Here is a 22,537-nt window from a genome sequence, read left to right on the forward strand (position 1 = left end):
AGCTGCTAAATCACTGCTAGGACAAAGGTCCCCACTGTGGTGCATGAAAAAGAAGATTTATAGTCATATGCTATGCTGAACAGCCTCGTCAGGGCAACACAGTGCCCTGCGTCTGTGACAGGCTAAAACAAATCGCACGCCAGATCTGATTTCAGACTTACATAAGAGGCCAGTGGGTAGTAGCCTCAGTGTGCAGCAGAATAAGCTCGATTGGGAAGCGGCCATGAGGGACGATGAGTGGTGACCAGACTGTGCAATTAGCATGTGCCTAGTTTTAATGACTGATTTCCTCAGAGAGCCGATTCCCAATGTTGATTTGCTTCTCTGCCCATTTTTCTCTCTAACTCCTTCTTTGCTCACCTCTTCTGCACAGAGACGTACTCACAATCACACCTGCCAGAAACACCACCCAACCATTGGGGTAACTGTATCGTATTTGGCTATATTAACAACAATAGAAAGGAGATGCCAGGTAAAGTTCTAGGATGACAAGATCTCTTTTTAGCAGGGACTGAATTTGTAATGCCATCTTACTAGCAAAGAAAGCAGGGGGTACACTGCTATGGTCTGGTGCTACCAAATAGTCACTGCTCATCTGAATTTTCAGGCTAGTATTTCAACTATCTTTCCACTTCTACAGGGACCTTTGTATTAATTCATTCCTCAACAAACAAACAAACAGAAAGCTTATATTGAAGCTATGATCAGATAAATGCTTGTGAAAATAGATAGTGAATCTCTATTCTTTTTTTTTTTTTTTAAGTTATTCAAATTGCATCTGGAAGAGGCTGGACTTTGAGTAGCTCTACACGCCCTTCTAAGGTTTAGCTGTGGCTAAACAGGGCTGGCTGTGCCTGCTCATTATTTATGCAGCTTCCAAACAACAAACTGGTGCAACCATCCAAAAAGAAACGAAAGAGCCCAGGTGCCTCGGTGAAGCATACCTTTCCCTGATGTAGGATAGGAGGGCACAGACAAAAAGCAGTGACGATTGGGCCCAACCTGGGCTTCTCAGGTAGCAATTGCAGAGACAGGAAGGAAGTGGAGTTCAAGATGCAAATACACAGCACCAGGAGTCAGAAGGCCCGGGTTCTAGTCCTGGGTGCGATGCTAACCAGAGTCACCTCAAGTAAATCACTTTACTCCTCTGGTTCTCAGGTGCCTCACCTGTGTCAGAAAGAGTTTGAACTAGCTCCGTGGGTCTCAAATTTAAGCTTACGTCAAAATCAATCACCTGCAGGTCTTGCTAAAGCACAAATTGCTGGCTGTCATCTCCCAGCTTTCTGATTCAGCAGATCTGTGGTGAGGCTTGGGCATTTGCATTTCTAATATTTCCCCAGGTGATGCTGATGCTGAGTGTCAGGGAGCCACTCCATGAGAACTACTACACTAGACGATTTCCAAAGGATCTGCGAGTTCTGAAAGTGCTACACATCATTTTACATTAACTTTGACTGCTGTACAGTGTTTATGCCTGGGTCACAAGAAAGGAGGAGTGGCCATAACTTAGTGTCCTGTGGTTTTAGCAGAAAATCACAAGATTCCAGTTTTCTCCGAAGTCATTCATTGGATAATTAATACAGAAGGTGATGACAAGTGTTCACGTGAAAGTGCAAGATGATGTTTGTTTTTTAATGGGCAATCTACCAATAAATAGCTGTACCAATTGACCCACAAAGACATAGTTGGGTATGCATTTGTTGATAAATTCATGTTAATATAATCTGTGCTCTTTGTATCTGTTTATTCCTTGTGTTTAAAATCATGTGTGTTATATGCATTTCAGCATAGCAATTATAGTTAACAATACCATCTTATATACTTGAAAGTTGCTAAGAGAGTGGATCTTCAATGTTCTCATCCTAAAAAAGAAATAGTAATTAAGTGATGTGATGCAGGTGTTAGCTAATCCTATGGTGGTAATTATTTTGCAATGTATAAGTGTATTAAAATCAATACATTGTACACACTTAAACTTGTACAATGTTATATGTCAATTATGCCTCAATAAAGCTGGAAAAATTTTAAAATAATAAAAAAATAAAGTTATGTTTGTTATATATATTGCACCTCACTGTTAAGAATGGAACTCTAGTTTCTGGTAAACGAGTGCTGGTCTGTATAGACACTGGTGAATTACATGATGTTAATTCTGGTTCTAGTTCTTTTATTGACCAAATGTGACTGTAGAGAAGTCATTTTGCTACTTTGGTTCTCAAAATTATCAGTAAAATGAGAACATGTGGGGACAGAGCCCCAGAAAGCAGTTTCCAGGCTCTTGGCCTCACATAGAAAGCTGCTGGCTGAGGTAGTAAATGGCCATCAACTGTGATTGGATGGCCACCAGCTGTGGCTACTTGGCCATCAGCTGTAACCAGTGAGCCATTGGCCACTAATATAACTGCTGTGTCAACGCTAGCAGAAAAATGGGGCTAGCAAGAAGATGGTTGCTGAGCTAGCAAGAGCGGATTGCAAAGAGGTGGATGCCGCCAGCGAGAATATAGTGGTATGCCCCCTATCCATGGCTCCGTGGGTGTTCCTTTTTGGCCTCACCGTATCCTGCGTTCTTATGTGGGGAGCGGGAGCTGAGACCCCACCTGGCACCCTGCACGACAGAGCATTCTTATCTAGAGTTAACATTATTTGTCTATGACTCTGAATTTCCAAAGATGTAATTACATGAAATGTAGATCTGTTTCAGAACCAAAATATAAATGAAAAAAGAGGCAAACTTTGTAAGTCTCATCGGGTAGTTCTAAATTTAGGGAAAAATATTGTTTAAACCATCTTGTCTCACCAGTACTACCTAAAACTGGTCTTCCTGTTCCGTACCACTCTGTGAAAAATCCTCCCATGCCTCCTCTTTGCTCTCAGAATAAAAGCCAAATTCTGTATCAAGGCTCCTTCTCTTTCCCCACCCCATCTGCTCGAGATAATCTTCCCCTGCCTTCCTGAACTCCTTGGGTATCTGATCCTTGCCAAGTTGGTTTCCTCCTCAGGGCCTTTGCACAAACAGCACATTCTCTCTGAAGTGCTCTCTGAGCCGAGTCCTTCCTTTGATTCCGATCTTCAGAGATCTCTTCCATGACTTCCAGATCACTTTCTGTCATTTTGTCCTATGTCAACTACCGAGCACTGGTTACTGGTTCTTTCTCTTGTTGGATATATCTTCATTAACTGTCTCTGTACCTATCTCCTCTTGAAAATGTAAGTTCTGTGACGGCAGGAACCCTCTCTGTACTGATCATTCTATCCTTAGAACCTAGTAGAGTGCATGGTGCATGTTATATGCTTAATACATTCATTTGTTGAATGAATGAATAAGTTATAGTATAAACATGAAATGGGAGAAATCCTTTTGCTCTGCACAGCAACATGAGCCTACATTAAACTAGGCAAACTAGGTTAAACATTTACATTGTGCATACCACATGCTAGATACTTCACTAAGTGCTTTATTAATATACTAATATTTACTTCTCATAACAAACTTAAGATGTAGTATCATCATCATAGTCCACATTTTACAAATGAGGAAACTGAAGAGAGAGAAGTAACTGACTTGCTTAGTCAGAATGCCAATAAGTACATGGTCAGGGTTCAAAACCAGGTTGTCTGTTTTCAGTTTGTGCTCTTAACCATTATGTTATGGATGATAAGATGAGGCTCTTAAGATAAATCCCTCCCCCCTCAAAAAAATCCATACAAAATGCCTACCTCATTTATGCTTGATTACTTTCACTGATGAGATTCTCACTACTTCAGAATCAGCCCATTTCCTACACTGAAAGCACTAATAAAAGTTCTCCCTTATACTGTCACCCACATTTCTGCCAGTGTTGCTTCCACCCGTTGGCTCCATTTGTACTCCTTGAGGCCTATAAAACAAGTTTAATCTCTCTGTTATATGACGACCGTCCAAATTTTTGAAGCTACTTAACATTCCTGAATCTTTTCTTCTCTAATATGACCACCCTTGTTCGTTCGGTGGTCTCTCGCACAGATACTTTAGCCCTCTTATTGGAACAATTGTTCTTCTAGTTTATATACTTTAAAAATTTGGTCCCAGCATTGAATACAGTATTTCCATAATGGACTGATCAACACAAAAGAGTGGAAAAAATTTCTCCATTATTATTTAAAATGCAATTCTATTAATGCATGTTAATAGAATGCATAAATAGGGATTAATAGGAAAAAAACAATAACTTCATTGATAGCCAAAGTACTTACTGATTCCAACTTTTATTTGAAAAATTTAGCTTACTTGAAATTTCTATTTTGTAATGTGGCAAAACTCTTTTCTTTAATTGTATAACTTTGTGTTAAGTTATACTTCAGTATTTAAATAAAATTAATTTCTCAAACAAGTTAATCAGTTAAAAATGGCACACCTGTGACAAAATTTCCTCTTCTAAATAGTGTTACCTCAAACTGTGGGTCACTATCAGTGGGCTGTAAAATATTCTTAGTGGATCACATGTTTCTCCTTAAAATTAAAAAAAAAAATATTTATTATGGAGAATATTAAACATATAGAAGAGTGGACAAAATAACATAATGAATCATGTGTACATCATCTAGCTTCAGCAATTATCATCTTATGGGCAATCTTATCTAATCTATACCTCATCTACCCCTTTTTCTCTTGAACTATTATGGAATAAATTCCACAAATCATATCATTCAATCTAAACATAGGAAAATAGAAGGACTCCTTACTATATAACTACAAATTATTAGAACATCTAAAAATAAATTCCTCAATGTCATCACATATTCAGTTATTATTCATATTCCCAATGTCCTCTTAAATACCTTAATTGTCTATACAACTAACATTTTAAAAATTAAAAATAAAATATCAGAGTACAGCATACATAGTAAAGATAAGAGCTATTTTATGACACTTTAGTTTCATTTATGTGCATGGTGTGTGTGTGTGTGTGTGTGTGTGTGTGTGTGTGTGTGTGTGTGTTTTATACTGGGTCATGAGGAAAAATTTTCAAGAATGGGTCCCAGTTAAAAAAGCGAAAAACCTGCTCCAGATGTATACCAATATTATCTATCAATACCCTAAAATCTCCTACTGAGCATAGTTCTGACACATGCTTCCCTTTCTCCTGATGGAGTTGACAGAAGAAGTCCTAGATTCTGTCATTCACTCACTTTGCAATTGTGGACAAATCATTACACATCCCTAGGCCAAATCATTACACATCCTTACCTCATCTGGAAAATAAGTGGGTGGAACTATCTCAAGACTTCCAAATTGTGATGTTCAGAACAATGGCTCCACTGAGTGGAAAATGCCATATACTACTATATCCTCAACTTGAAAATTCATAATGCAGATTAGCATTTAATCAGACTCACAAAGAATAGAATTTCTTTTAATATTTAAACCTGTCACTCCCTGACTTTTTCTTTTATAACACTAATCAACGTCTCTGGATGATCTCAGAAAGTCCCCTTCCTGTTCTAATGTTCTATATAAGTCTGTGGCCTAACATTATATGATACTGAAGAGTTAAGGTTCTTATATTGGAAAGGCATTGCTTTCATTGGAGAAAGATACCTTGTGAAGAAAATCTAATGCATAGTCTTGAACTTGTTTGTGAGATTTATACCTCAGAGAGACAATTACTGTCTTCTAGAGTTGCACCATGAATTATCCTGTGAATTGAGACAGTAATAAGGACGTGGGGACAACCCACTGATGGCGATCATTGCTGTATGCCCTGGAGTGTCCTGGTCAGCCAGACAGCCTCCCCACACTGCCATGCTGTCCCTGCTTGCAGAGTTTGCTACTAATCCCAATTGTCAAGCTCATGGTTCCTCCAAACTTGTTTCGTAACAACCACCCTGTCTGGTTTACTGCATCCAGGCTGCATTTTTTGCCTGTTCTGGTTTCCCTGAGATTCCATTTTGGAAACAGTACTTTAATATGCCCTTAACAGTATTCTCTTCTCCTGGACTAAAACCGTGCCGCTCTTTGGCCACTCTTCATGACAAGGAAAAAAGAAGAGAATAAGTTTTACTTTAAATGTATTTGGTATAAATTTGTTCTGTGATTTAAAAAGCTTTATTAGTTCTATCAAATCAATGAAAAACTATTCATGTTGTAAAAAACACTCTACAATCAACTTTTGAAAAATCAACCAAACGGTAACCAATATCATTTTTTTCCAGGACAAACTTTTGGGTTACAATTACTTAGAGAAATTCTTTTTTTAATTACACTATGAATATATGTAAGATTAAATCATACTAAGTTATCTACTTTAAGCCTCTAATTATATTGTATAATTTTAGATGCCTAAATTTTCAATAATGTGAAAATATATTTAATTCACCTCAGTGGGCATACTTCATCTTTAAATCAGTGTTTTCCAATAGAATATAATGCAATCCCTGCATATAATTTAAATTTTTCTAGTAGCCTCAATAATGAATGGTGGTACATATACATAATGGAATACTACTCTGCCATAAAAAATGAAATATTGCTATTTATTTTCACTGCCTTAAGTGAAAGTAAGTCAGACAGAAAAGGACAAGAACTGCATGATGTCACTCATATATAGGATATAAAACAAAAAGCAACAGATGAAAAAAATCAATAAACAAAAATAAAAACTCATAGATACAGACAATAGAATAGTGGTTACCAGAGGGGAAGGGGTGTGGGGAAAACAAAAGGGTAAAGGGGTGTCGTGTGGGAGACCCTGCTTGCTGCGCCATTTGTCCGCGCACGACAAATAGCACAGCAAGCAGGGTCTCCCGCACGACACTGGCATTTATAGGAACATGGAAATTATCTAAGTTTCAGTTTGCTGAAACTTAGCATGGTAACTCGGGCAAGAGTGGCTCCACCTGGGGCCTAGAAACTTATTTCAGTATTTGTAATCATTAAAGTTTAGTTTACCTATGTTCCCACCTCTCCACCTCTAAATCCTCCTATTCTTCCCTCCACGGAAGATCAACATTTCTGATTTAAAGCCATGCTCTAGACTCATGTTCAGATCCCATCTCTTCATCCCTTTCTCCCTTCCTCTGGGCCATGATTCATCAACGATTTCTTCTTATACATATTTTCTTATGGTTTTCCTCTCTCCCAACCTATTCATATACTTAGATCTCCCCTCCTAAAACAAAATAAACCAAGACTACCCAACAAATTTTGATCCTGATATTCTTTTCTTCTCACTTTCATTTTCAAAATTCTCAGAACACAGCCCTTTCCTCTGTTTTTATCACCACTAATTCACTCACAAGAGATTTAGGCCCCATCCTAAACCAAATGAATCTGAACCTCTAGGAGTGGGTTCTGATGACATACATTACACCAAAAGAATAACTATCATTAAGTCCACAGATAATTCAAACGCACAGCTGGGCTGAGAATCATTGCCTCAGTTCCGAGCAGTCTGTCTGTCACGTCCCAGAATTTTTTCCTCTGAGCTTGTCAGTGAATAACCTTCTGATTATTGAAGCAGGGGCTTTTACGTAGCTCTCTTCACCCTGAAACTTTTATCAGTTTATGATGCCATTGACTATGCCCTCCATCTCCCCCCTCTTTTTAAAAATGTGTTTTTATGACAGTATCCTCCACTGTTTCCTCTCTTTCTTGCTATATCCTTTATTAGCAGCTCTTTTTCCTCCCTCCGGAATACAGACTATCCCCCAATGTTCTTACCTCAGCGCTCATCTCTTATCTTACCACATCCTTTATCAGCAATAGTAACTACTTCAGCAATTACAACAATGACCTTCCTCATTGTTGAAGATGAGATGTAAGTATGAAGATAATTCTTCAAACTCTGCCACGTCTCCCCTTTCTAGGTTACACCTAGAAATTCCACCCAGATTTTTATTATTTTCCACCGTAACCTCAAATTTACCCTACTTAAAATCAAATCCATTATTGTTCCCATAACTCCAGTTTGGAATCTCCAATTCATTTTTAGACTACTTTATCTCGATCATCCCCCAGAATTAAACAGAGGCCAAAGCCCACATTTTTTCCTTCTACCATGTCTTTATGTCTGTCCTTTTTTTCTCTAATTAGGAAAATTCTCATTACTACCACTCTCCTGGACTAATACAACAATCTGTAAGTATCTTTCTATTGCTAGTTCCTCTATTTTCATTTTTATGTCTTTGCATTCTGATGTGTCTGAAACAAAATGCTGACTTTGCTATCTCCCTGATTTCAAAGCACTACCAATGATCTATTTATCATAGGTTCATGTTAATGATTAGACACACATGTCCCCTGGAAAAAAACAAAAAACGATTTTCAGGTAAAATAAGAGTGACTTAATTCTAATTTCCATATTTCAGGTTGTTATTCTCACATTCATTGTAAATCTCCAAAAAGTGTACACAAAGTATTTCCAAACTTAATTGACTGGTGAACTTTTTTCCCTACAGAGGAGCTGCCCCAGCTTAACCAGACTATTTTACTACAACTTCTTTCCAACCTTCTCATCTCTCTGTCTTTACACTGTCTTGTTCCTCTTCTCGAGGGTACTTTACCTCTTTCTCTGATTTTCTAAGGCTTTTCTCAGACATTACCTGTTTTACAAAACCTCTCTTGCTCGCCTAAATTGGAGAATTGGATTCATCCCTTTATTGAAACAGGGAATGACTTATTCATAATAATGTTAGATATATTTACTATAAACATAGACTTGGGTTGTTTCAAAGAGCCCACTGGGCTAGTTTTCTTTTTTGTATAAAATAATGGAGAGATTTGATGTATACAAAAATCTTTACAGTATTACTCCTAGTAGACTACCAATTTGAAATCCTCATGACTGAAATAACCTTTTGGGTTGTAACAGGTATCCAAAATATCCAAAAGGCACCATCTGAAGTACAAAATTGGAAGGGAGGGAGGAGCTTTAAGTAAATCAAACCATGAGCTCCATCCAACCGAATACTAGCTAGCTGTCACTTTGAAAAGCAGTAGGAAAGACCCCCAAAATGAGTGCTGCAAGAAATCCTTGTAGCAATGGAAGTAGAAGAGAAAAAATTCATATTTGTGTAGTACATCACAATTCCCAAAGAACTTCCAGTACTTTTCTACATTTAAATGCCACAATATCCTGTGTTATTAATCCCAATATTAAGATGAAGTGAATGTTTACTAACAATTGTCACCCCAATAAATTTAATAAAATAAAATTAAAAAAAAAAAAAAAGATGAAGTGAATGAGCTTCTGAGGAGTTAAAAGCCTCTTTCTTCCCCCATTGCACACAACTGGTTATGCTGAATGCAAATTCTACCACTCTGTTTTCAAAGTTTAACTCCTCTGGATGATGGGAACCTGGCTGTGACATCTGTCATCCTTCTGCAGGCTGGGGTTGACGCAGCTGATTAAGTTGGCTGGGGAGGGGAGAACTTCCTCCCTCAGGATCCCCAGGCACATGGAGGAGAGATGAATCTCTGTACCTGTTTCTGCCAAGATGTTCATGGTAAAAATTTCTCCCAGATGAGAAATGATGGTGACAGAGCCAAGGACTTCCATGAGCTATAGCATTGCATGAGAGCCTGGTGAGGCAAGGATTGGAGGGACTAAGACAAGCATGGAGGGAGGTGGGAGAAGAGATGCAAGCTCTGAAGATGAATTTAGTACAGAACTAGCCTTCGAAATCAGGACCACAACCCTTAGCGGATGTATGAATGTACCTATGAATTTATGTATGAATGTGCATACAAACGTACGTACATACATATGCATGTATGTATTTACTTATTTAGTTAGACCCACTGTATGCAAATTAGAAAATTATAAAGCAATCAATGGAGCAAATCCCTTCCCCCATCTTTGATTTTAGTAATTTTCAGTATGGAATTGTGCAGTTGTGCAGAGACATCCAGGGGTTGCTGGAAACTGAAAAACAGTCTCTGTGTGTGTGTGTGTGTGTGTGTGTGTGTGTGTGTGTGTGTGTGTGTGATGAGAGAGAGACAGAGAGAGAGTGAAGAGGAGAGGAGAGGAGAAGAGAGGAGAGCTTTCTGTACCAGTGTGGGCCTTTTCAGCCTCCAGTATGTGACCAGACAGCAATCAACATCAATAGAGGTATCCTCAAATCAGAAGGATAATGGTAGAGAATGGAGCAAACAGGGGCACCAAGGCAAATGGCAAGCCTGGGAGTGTTTGGAGGAGGCGTTGGTAGGCGGGGGTGGTAGTGGAGTCCGAGTAATGAAGGCAAAATAAGAAAGTGAAAAGGTATTGTGTCTTCTGACAGTACATTTCACTGGCTCTTCTCTACCAAAGAGAGCCACTGGCACAATATCCTGAAAGATTTCATCCAGTTTAAGCCTTAGGTCAAGGGATTGGAAACAAAACTCTCTAGCAGTTTAGACCTAGCTCCAAGGTGTTCAATTTAATTGCAAACCCATTTCACATCCTAGTTTATACATATAGATGAAACCAGGCTTCATATTACATGCATTTAGCTGAGACTGTGTTTCTCAGTAATTTCCTCTCATGCTCTGATGAAGTGATATTAATTTCCTTTGCATTATTACAAAGGGAAACATCTCCCAATTCTCTTTTAAAGATCATTGATAGAGGATTGTATTAGCTTTTCATATAAGCGATTAGGGAGATAGTATTTACTCACTCAATTTGTTTTTATCTAAACATATGTATGCATCATTTCAACAGTTCCAGCTCCTTTGGTTTCTCCTCCATCAAGCTGTTTTTATTTTTAAACTAGAATTCCTTGGACTTCTGAATATATATATATATATATATATATATATATATATATATATATATATATATATGTAATTTTTTTTTCTTTTTTGCAGATATGCTTGGTCTTGTTTATTGCCTCGTATTCATTACTCACATGTTATATATCTCTTTTTATTTCCTGAAATATAGTTAACATACTAACTTTATATGTTGAATCTTATAATCCCAATAACTGAAGTCTTTGTGAATTTAGTTTTTCTGTTAGAATATCTTATTTCCTTTACTGTTTTGGTCATTTTTGATTGTTAACTTATGTTCCTTAGAACTTTATCTATGTGAATCCTTTGAGGTCTGGATTGAAATTTAATTTTCTCCAGAGAGAATTACATTTGCTTCTATTAGGTATCTGAGGATACTACTATTATTTAAAATTAATTTTGGGTTAGATTGGGTTTTTTCCCCTCCCACGTCAGTGGTGCAAATTTGGGCTGCAAATCCATAAGAAGACTACTTTGGGGTTATTCATTCTCAAGAAAGATATTTGTTTTCTTCTGATGTGCAGGTTGAGGAATCACTGGCCCGTTCCAACTTTATGTGCGAGTCTCCCTATCAAAGAAGAGCTAGCTACTGGTACAGTATCCTGAATGATTTCATCCAATTAGAATCTCCATTTTGGGGAGGTCCTAAGATCACTATCTTGTCTCTTGAACCAGCCCCACCCCCTTGATCATCAAAATGTAAGCTCATGAGGGTTGGCAGATGGCTCAGGGGTAAAAGACAGCTTAAATGCTTTCCTCTGTCTGTTTGTCTGTCTGTCTCATTCTGAATTAGGTATGTTTATACATTTATTGAAGGGAAAGTATATTTTCTACACAAAAGTTTATAATTAAAAATCTCTCACAATTTAATCACACATCAAAATTATAAATACCCACTTTCTAGAATAACATCATAACTAAAACTCCAAAACATAGTTTAGGAAAATAATAAATCACAGGTTGAATAGATTCAGTTTAAGAAAATGTAAGGCAGGTTGGAGGATAGGATGGTTACTTGAAGAAGGGATTGTCTTTTTTATTATGTACATTACTCGATGTATTTATTATAATAATTATTGTATCATTTTAAACTATCTTTTAAATATAATAGTGATTAAATTAAATATCATGATTGACTCCACATCTTTTCAGGCTCACATTCACTTTTTTTCTTCTCAGAAGTCTTTTTATTTTTGAATCAACGATGTATTTTAAAAAGATGTTTTCTCCGGCACTTTCATAAATTGCTGGTACAACCAGCATGATACAACATGATACAACCAGGACAGAGAGAAGTTTGGGAATATTTATAAAATAACAAATAGATTTACTCTTTGATCCAGCAATGTAACTTCTGGAAATTTGTCCTACAGATTTACCTTCACACATACAAAATGATGTATTTATAAGGTTGTTCACTGAAGCATTGTTTATAAAAGCAAAAGACTGGAAGCATCCCAAATGATCATCAATATAAAAATAGTTAAACCAAGCATGGTGCATCTAGTCAATAGAATGCTATGCAGCTTTTTGTGCAAAAAAATTAGGAAGTTCTCTGTACTAATAATGAAATATTTTAAGACATGTTAAGTGAAAAAAACAAATTACAAAAGAGTATATTATATTCTATCTATTGTAGGATAAAGGAGGAAATTACTAATATATTTTACTTGCTCTATGTGTTGGTTTATTTACTTAACAAACATGTACCTAGCACTTCTCATCTGTCAGAAAATCTTCTATGTACAGATGCTCCTTGACTTATGATGGGGTTATGTCCCAATTAACACATCGTAACACATGAATTGAAAACATCGTAAGTTGAAAATGCGTTTAATACTGCACTGTAGAGTATCAGTTGTTAACCCTCATGATCTTGTCTGACCTGGGGACTGCAGCTCACTGCCACTGTCGGTTTCATGACACAGTATTACACGGCCTGTCACTAGCCTGGGAAAATATCAAATTTCAAAATTCAAACTATGGCTTCTGTTGAATGTGTATCATTTTCTCACCATCGTAAAGTCACCATCATCAAGTCACAATCATAAAGTCAAAAAATTGTAAGTCAAATCATTATAAGTCGGAGACCGCCTGTATTTTTATGAATATCGATCCAATTCATTGTCGTTTAAGACCCTTTAGTTGAATATTGTGATCCCCATTTTTGCAGATGAAGGAATTAAAGCAGAGAGAGGTTAAGTAACACATCCACAGTCACAGAACTAGGAAGTAGAAGGATACACAAGAAACCAATAACACGTTAAGTAGAAGAGGCAGGTTGGAGCACAGTGGGAGTAGATGGGGCAGGCAGGGATGTCTCAGTGTATACACTGGTAAATATTTTTTTGTTTTCAAACTGTGTGCTGAATTATATGCTCAAAGAAAAGATATATATTTTAAAAGGTATCCAGCATTTTCAGTTGCTTTCAGTGGAAGGTATTTGTTTTCTACATTGCTGGAAGAGGAAGTTGCAAAGGATAGTTGGTGAATCCTGTTTATTCCAGCCTTGTCTTTCTGTCACACTGGCAAAAAAAATATTTTTGTTCAAATACAATACTTTCTTTTACTGTTTTAAGTTGGAAAACAATGACTGATTTTGTGTCTGGGAGATGATTTAAAGGCTGAAGCAAGAAGCAAATTTACTTTGTTTATCTTAAGAAAAAAATTTTTTTTGGAGGGCTTGGAGTAGATAGGTGATATGGTAATTTAACAACAAAACTTAAAGTTTTCTGGAACTGTGCTTAAAATGATATTTTATTTTTATCCACACATGGAATTCATAGTAAAAGGTGGTTTCTTGCTACCCTTTATTGCTTTACTCTGCTTTATTTTAGTTGATGGCATTGATCAATAACCGTCATTTGTATGATTTTTGTTGTCATATTTATTTCATTATGGTCTGTTTCCTCTACTGAACTAATGAATAAAATGCTTTATGAGGGCAAGAACCTCATCTGGCTTACTGATGTTATAGCCCAGTACACTTAGAAACAGTGGCCCCCTTTCAATAAATATTTATTGATGTTATTAATAGAAAAAGTCCCAGTTTAATCTCTCTTTACCTAAATATATATATTCAAAGTGAGCAGATTTTTACATTATTTTCTGTTTCCTTTATTTGTTCTCATCCAAATAGCAACCAATCTTGGAATGCTGTGCATTCAATTTTTATGGTGTTATGGAGTTAGTTTTTCTAAAAAGATTGCATTTCAAGGGGTGTTACAAAGAGAAACCAGCATCGTCTACATAAAATCTAATGCAAAACACACCTAGAACTTTAAGAATAAAGTATGTGGTTATCTCATGTTTGCTTAATATTTTCTGCTCTGGTCCTTAATTAATTGCTTATTTTCATAGGTATTAACATATGAAATGTATTCATGAATATCATTCTACAGAATCTGTTTTACAATTTAACTTGATCTTTCTAACCTCATGGAAAAATAAACCTTAGTTCAGCATTTGTCTTTATAGTTCTATATAATCATGAATAGGAGCAGAGGGTGTAGGTCAGAATTTTGTTTTTGTGTTTAATTGCAATAGAGTCCATTAGTAAAGACATTTCAAGAATAAAAACAACAGCGGTCACCATTATCTTCCTTGAGGCGGTCATTATTATCTCTGTTTTATAGATTAAAAAGCTGGGGATCAGGGAGGTTGGGTAAATTGTCCAAGGTTACACTAATCATCAGCCAAGCTTGGATTCAAACCCAGTTTTGTGTGACTTCAAAGTCCATGCTCTTAATTACAATTGGACTACTTCCCTTTTACTATTTAACTCTTCCTTTTAACCCTGCTGATTTACTTGTATCTTGTTTTTCTATTGTAAGCTACTCAAAATTATTTTATGAAGTAGATCACACATAATAAATATATACATATAGATGCCTCTCAAAGCTCTATACGTTTATTTGCATGCTGAGTATTAATATTAATAAATAATTGAAATAATAATTAAAGGACACCGTATTGATAACACAATCGCGAAGAAAATATTAACAGAGGAAGCATTTTCACAATAAATTTTGTCAAATAGATGACCTCATGAAAATGTTTTCCCTGCTTTTCAAATCCTAGGGTGTTTTTTTCTTTTATTCAGCTTTAATTTTTTTAATTGAGGATATGAACAGTGGGCAAATGTATGTAAATTTCTCCAGTGATAACATTTTTTTTCACTATTTAAAAATTATCCAAGTTCCGTTCTTCAGAACAAGAATATTGTGTGCCCCCTTAGTGAACAAAAATCTTTTTATTATTTCTAGTCTGTCCTGTTAAAACTCATCAAACGCCATTTAAAACTTCAAATGGCATGAAACTAGTCAGCAACGAAGCTCTTTGAAAATGTTTCATTTTGAACTAATGAATAAAATGCTTACTTTTGAAACAGAATGAATAAAGTTAAAATGTCATTCTTGTTTTTAAGAAAACAAACACTGGCTTGAAGATTTCTTATATTTAAACAGAGTTGAGGGTTTTGGTGGAGGAAACAAATTAGCCTTTTCAAGTTTCAGGAGATACTATGGGGACTTTCTTTTGAGTAGACGAAAGTAAGAGAAAAAAAATAAACCCTTTCAGGACTAGAAAGCCATGTGCAGAAAAATGTCTCCGCTTGCTTTCACATGCTTAATACATTAATGCTTCATTCACCTCTGTTTACTACATAAGTAAGAGAATGTACAGTCTTTATTCTTCAAATCCCCCAAGCAAAACAGATTTTTGTGCTAGAAAGCATGCAGAAAACGTAATGATGAAGGAGGCAATGTGACATTCTTCTAGAAAACATTAGATTAAGAGAATGAAGGTCTGCATTCTCCCAGCTCTGTTCCTAACTGGTTCTATAACTTGCAGTGAGTCATTTAACCTTGTGGGGATAAGTTTCCTTATTTGTAGAATGGGTCTTTTAAAGATATCACAAAATGGTTGTGGTATCAATTCAAATAAGTGGACTGCATGTGCAAAGAATAAAAATCCAGTATCAATATAAGAGAGCATTCTTATGTGGGTCACGGGAATGTTCATACATTTTAGGGAAGCTTAAAAATTCTTCCTTCTCTATGCAAGTTTAAAGCATTTTGAATGACAGGTGTTAAACTGCTGTTTGTATCACTGTCTCACCAGGTAACCTTGGGCGAGTCAGCAGATATTTCCTATGTGTGGTTTTTACGGCTTCAGAATTTCAGAAATTTTCTTTTTTCATGTTCTGGGAATAATGTAATGAATGACTCTCCTACACAATCCATTGTTGGATACTTGAAGTTACTGACTTGGTCAGGACAGGCAGAGTGAGCAATTGGCTTAAAATAATATAGTCAACTGGGTTTGCTATGGAGAGTGAAAGGGAGATTTTGAGTTGTTTATAATCTTAATTGACAAAATACTTGAACAAATGGTATTTTAATGTCCCCAAAAGAGGTGAAGGATTTCAGTTAATTTATTTCCAAGGACTTAGATGAACTAAAGAACTAGTTTGATAACATAGGGAGTATTCTCCTTATACATTATCCCACAGAAATATGCCCATTGATATAATTCCCTAGTCTCTTCTTCCTCTTCTACCTCTTTTCCTCTTCCTCTTCCATCATTATCATCATCATCATCATCATCAAATAGTGAATTCTCATTTAATTTTAATGTAGTGTCTTAGTTCCTTGTAAGCATAGGAAGTATAACAGCTGACTCCTCCCCTTTTTAAAACCTAAAAACAAGATGTTATTTTAATCATCTAAACTAGAATAAACCACAGATTGAATAAGAACTTGTCTTTTCTTAGTGGAAGTAAATTTAACAGAAGAATCCAATACTTTATGTAAGCAGAGAAATGTGTTATATTTTTATGAGACTTCCCACCAAATCTATTTCATTGCTTGCATTTGGGGGATATCTGTTGAGTCAATGACCTGAGATTGTCCTAAGACCGTGATTCACTTTCTCATATACCTGTAATATATAGATGATCATCAATTACAATCCTAAAATCCTACATAATTTTATTGAGCCATTTGTTTTTAGATTTAGTTGCTTATAAATGACTAATATTAAAATACATTTAATTTGTACACCTCTAACCTATAAATTCCAAAATGTACACTTTGTTAACAGCTACATTAGGAAGTTATTGCCTTCTTCTGAATTTGGGTAGCTCATGGGAACAATTTCTACCTAATAGCTTGAACCATTTCAGGAGCGGCCAGGCATTTTATTTTGTGAATATGCTTACCATAAAATGACAAATCCATGTAAATACCAAACTGTTTTTCAAAGTTTTTAAGTGGAGAGATAAAAGTGGGAGGTTTTGATTCCGTGAGGGTAAACAGAAGACTTCTGAGAATCTATTTAGCTGGAAATAGGAAAGATTGGAAAATTTATCCCAAGTTTTTTTCATTTGTCATCCTAAGCATAGCACTGGAATCCCAGTGACATGAACACATATTCTCATTAGACAGAGGCTCCTGTGATTTAGCAACTCTGAGTAACAGAAGCAGGTGAGAAAAGAGAAATCTGGATAATATTTATCCAATGGACAATATAAATCCCTCTTCTGTAGCAGAAATGTGTGTTTTTTCACCTCCTTTCTTTATATAGTTTAATAAAGTGAATAGAACAGAATGTCTCTTTCTGTAACATGTATATACACCACCCCCCAACATACACCACAGACACACACACACACACACACACACACAATGTTGCTCTGGGAAAGACTGCAGTTTTCATGTAAAATAACTGCATATTTCACCTTGTTCGCATGGCTCCAAAATGCCAATCTTGCCCTGCGCTGTCTGTCACAGCTTATGCGTGACTGACTGGTTACAGAGCCCGCTGATCTATATGGAGAGGTGAGAATTTGTCACTGTGCATGAGCAGAAAGATCAGTCAGATACAGTGATAGATCTGTTCTTTGCCTGGATTCGTCTGCTGCTATATTAGGGTAGCTCAGCAGCTGCCAAATCCAATTGTGAGCCTGGTTCTGTGGTTGAGAAAACAGAAAAAGAAGAAATGATGTCCTGACATAGCCACTTTAGGGTACAGTAACAGCCGAGTGAAAATATTATTGTAATCATTACATCAAAATATTCTCTGACTCCATGTCCATGCTAGAGGGTGTAGCAGCTACTCCTGCATCTTTTGTCGGATACCACAGAGAGCATTCATATATTATGGCTTTGGGGTTCAAGTTAGCATATGGGTGTGAGTGGGTGGACAGGTCACACAGAACTCAATAGGACTTCTTCCAGGCCTGCTATTAGAATTAGCATTTGTAATTAAAAATTAAGTCATCACTCTGGTGCCAGGGGCAAAATATGGTCAAATGACCCTTAAACGAGCTGCAATAATGTTGTATGAAAATATTACAGATTTTGCAAAACTCATTAATGATGTTAAAGACAATGTGCTCATTAGATTGGAGCGTATAAAATGTTCACAGTAGCTTATCTGCTTTTGTATTCATTCACTCAGCTGTGCTCATTACTATTCATGTGGATTAAAGAGAGAAAAGAGAAATAAGATCAAAGAAATAATATCAAGCCATTATCAATCATATTTAACTGGTGCCCTTTGACAATCAACCTCCCTTCAGCATTCCAAATCTGAGAGAAACTTCTTTCTCAGAATGCTCTTTAATCCTTAAGAGTGTGCTAAAAAGCATTTTGTTTATTCTTTATCCCTTTAGAACCTGGCCATTTAAACAATAGAAAGAAAACAGCAAAGACAGGAAAGGGATAACTAAGAAATAGAAGGAGAAACTTCATCAAAAAAGTCACATTTAGACTCAGTCTGTTGGAGAACACTCAGCGGAGAAATGAATAACAACAGATCGGCTATCCGGCTGCTGCAGTGGCCATCCGCTATTTGGATGGATTAATGTTCTCCCTGCTACATGACTAAATCAATGAGTTAATGGTAAAGTGTCCATTTTTTAATGGGCCCTTTAACAAAGTCACTGGGCAATTTTTTTTCCAGAATGCCATCAACTTTTAATTTTTTGGTAAGAGAACAAAATCATTATTCTTAAAAGTCTGAAATTTCAGAGGCAATGCATACATTGAAAAAGAACTGAAAACATTTCTCCAGGTTCCTCCTAATTAAAGAATCATAACCACTGGAGCTCATGGATATAATAACAAAGCCAAACTTGAGAGAACTGGCGCCATTATCTCCCTGGACTGACATTCATCCTTGCAATCAATTTAAATAAGCTTGACAGGCCCATCCAGATTAAATGAATTTTTGAAAAGTTAGGCGGTAGATTAAAAAAAGAAAAAAACAAAACAAAATAATAAGCATCAGAGCTTGTTAACCCTTGGAGAACTGCATTGTGATTAAAACCAAAGATGTCGAACTGCTTCCCTGTCTACTGCCATTAGCATTATTGCAGGTAGGGATGTTGCTGTCACTGCCACTGTTAGTAATTTTTCAGGACATTTTACAGAACATTTCAAAAATGCAGATCTCATCATATTCTCGGTGTGGGGTTAGCTGAATGAGGACTCCTGTAGAACTATAAAGGAAAGTCCTGCAAAATGTTGCATAATATGAGGATAGCCAAAGAACAACATTTTGACACTGACTGGATCCTTTCAGAGGAAAGCATCTATCATTGTGCTCTGTGGGGAAATTGCATCTGTGAGATAATTCTATAAAATGGATTAGAAGGTCTTTGAACAATATTTGTACACAGCAGAGGTAGCAAACTCAAATGGCTAGGCAGGTGATGGAAGGTGGTATAATGCATGAAGCACGTCCAGTGAGCACAGGGAACAGAGTACATGTCCATCTAGGGAGGGAGGCCATGTCTTAGTTTCAGTCGTTGCCCTATGGGAATAGAAGCACAAAGCTCCTGACATTTTTTACAGAGAAACTAGAAATCTGGATTTTTGTGAAATGTCCTGCTTTTAAAATAAGGGTGCTTATTCAAAATGAGCTAAACCATAACAACAACAACAACCAAATGCTGGGAGTCATCCCGTCAGCTGCCATTTGTAATTTATGGAGTATGTCATCACACTATCCATGTTTATTGAGAGTCTCCTGAATAGAAAGTTCAATATCAATGCTCTGAAAAACATTGAATGTGTTGAGGACAAGGATTTTACACTTAAAGAATATGATGAGTGTCTGGAGAACTGGACCCAGTAAGGACAGCAGCTCTCCAAGTGTACTGCAAAAATACAGTATAGCATTGTACTTTAGTAAAATTAGTAAAAATAAGAGTAAATTGTAAATTAGACTTTTGGAGGAATAAAGACTGGGAGGAACGAGTGAGACTGGAGAGAGACAATAAAAACTAAGTTTAGATTGGTGCTTTGAGGGTGAATATCAGACCTGATCCCTGAGAAAAAGGGAAAATGGGGCAAGGGAGGGTAGGGTGGAGAATCTCTTATATCTTGAATGATCTTCACAGATATACATTTCTAGGTAACGTGACTGTTCTTGAAATAGGATTACCTTTACATTAGTCATTTCCCTTATCTGTAGAGTAGCACAAGAGAGAATTATAGAAATATTCAGGTTTTGATTCTTAGAAACTAATACTGACTGTAGAGTTCATGGATAGCTGATCAAGGATACGTAAACTTGAAAGCAAATTTCTGATTGCAAACAATTCACAGCATTATATGTTTTTTAAATTTTTATTCACAGTGACAGTGTGTCAGCTTAGATGAAAAGAAACACTGAAGGTTTTTCATGGGCTTCAAACATCACACAGCATTAATACCGATGAAAAAATTTAAGACATAACTTTAAATGGCAATAATTTTGACACTGAATTTCAAGACTAGCAATTCATCACCTCCTCCATATAAACTGCACCTCATCTGCACGAAGACATATTATCAGTCTTTATCAAAAAAATTCTCACACAATGTTTAGCATGTTTACACTCAAATTTTAGTTAGGAAGGGTGGAGCGAGAAAAGCTATTCTGAGTGGACTTATATTTACTTTTCTTTCAAAAGAAGATATCATAAAAAATGTACAGCTTATTTTTATCTTGTTTATTAAAGAAGCCAAATAACAATAAAACTTGATTGTCATTTTATTTAAAGAAGGCAATTATGAAGTGGATATACATATCTGAAGTTCAGATGTCTGAACCTAAGTTGCCTGGGCCTTATAAACTGATCTCATAAATAGAATTGCAGTCTACAGGGGGATAAAGTTCCATAAAACCACAAGCCAGGTGTTTCTGAAATGGGAATGCCATTCACTCAGGGGGTGGGGGGAAATTAAGCTTCCTCAGTATCTCCAATCTTCACTGTGTACTTGGATGTAACATGTAGACAACTGGGAGGTTTTCAGGACATGTTTGATTTGGCTATCCACATGGTCCTAGTCTGAAGGTGGACTCCTATACCCGTTGGAGCTAGGTAGCTTTCTGGTTATGGCTGAATCTTAAAAAGCAGAAAGCTTAAAACTAGCATTTTACCTTGATCAGTCATTGTCATGTCGATACAATAACCAGTGAACCTTCAGGGTTTAAGGTGTCAGTTTACATCTTTAACAAGGATAAGTCTGCTTCCTAGTAAACTGCCTCCCTAACATAGTGTTTCCACGTATTGGGGGGGGGGGGGTGTCTCTTTGTGAGATAAATAGTGTTATTCTGTGAGTATTAGTCTCATGTTACAGGAGAAATGTTGAGATTAACACTCTAATAGGCTGGTACCTTATGAAACAACGAAGAAAAATGAAGGATTATAATAAATTGATTTCTGGGATAAGAGTCACATTTAATAAATACAAATGATAAGAAGGAATATGCCATTTAAAAAAAATGTCTCAAGTATTCCTTGGGAAATACATAATTAGCCTGCATTAGAAGCAAAGTCACCTTGAGGTCAGGGTAGAAGGGCTCATGTCCTTAACCCCTACAGGGACGAATGAGATAAGGGAAAATGGCTGATTTCAAGCCACAAGCCATGGGTGTTTCTGTCTGATTTGTAGATGAGAGTCTCGTGATTACCAGCATAAATGGCATGATTTGACATTTTCTCCTCTGCATGGTCCAAAGTCTCTGGATCTACATGACAAGAAAGATCAAATGTCCTCTTCAGGTGGCCGCATGGCCAATTACACTTGCAGAAAGTTGTGCAATGATTTTATAGCGCCATCTACAATTGGGTTGCTGTCGCCTTTAAAGATATGGGCTTCACTCTAATTGTTGAGGCTTTATTTGGCTTCAACTTCAGGGTATATCAAGTATGATAGCTTTGATTTTGCTAAATCTGAAGAAAAGGTGGAAAATTTTCTATCAACTTTCAAAAGAAGTGAATAGAATCATGTTTTCTTCCCCAACCACAGACATATAATAGGGAACGAAATTATAGTTTGGTTACGTGTACAACCTTTTAACATACTTGGCTGGAATATGGACTTATCTTAGAGATTTGCAGAAACAGAAAAGGAAGGTCAGTTTTCAGAAGAGACCTGGGGTGCTTCTAAGTTTGGGGTGAAAGACAGAATGTTTACACTACAAAACATTGCCTGTGCGTGCCTTCGGTCTGATATACTTCCACTTGATACAGCTCAGGAGTGTTACTGAGTTAAATAATATACCGGTTTAATAATAAGTCCTCATATTTATGCCAGAAATTTGGGAATTAGTTTTCATTCCCGTAGGTATCATGCTCTTTTACATACTGATATGTAATAATAAAACTTTACAGTATCCAACATTTTTGAGTGCTTACTATGTACTAAGCACTGTTCAAAGCACTCTTTAAAATACATTGTGTTCACTCTTTTAAATGCACATACTGTATTAATTCTCACAACCAACCATTGA

The 22,537-nt window shown here is 36.4% G+C and overlaps 1 protein-coding gene across 1 annotated transcript in view; it reads right to left on the minus strand.

Moving 5' to 3' along the window:
* Positions 1–22,537, minus strand: part of RORB (RAR related orphan receptor B) — a 183,323-nt gene that overhangs the window by 123,675 nt on the left and 37,111 nt on the right. The gene's annotated exons all lie outside the window — the stretch shown is intronic.

The sequence above is a fragment of the Rhinolophus sinicus genome, chromosome 16, assembly GCF_057876585.1.
Source record: "Rhinolophus sinicus isolate RSI-liver-muscle chromosome 16, RSI-T2T, whole genome shotgun sequence".
NCBI lineage: Eukaryota > Metazoa > Chordata > Mammalia > Chiroptera > Rhinolophidae > Rhinolophus > Rhinolophus sinicus.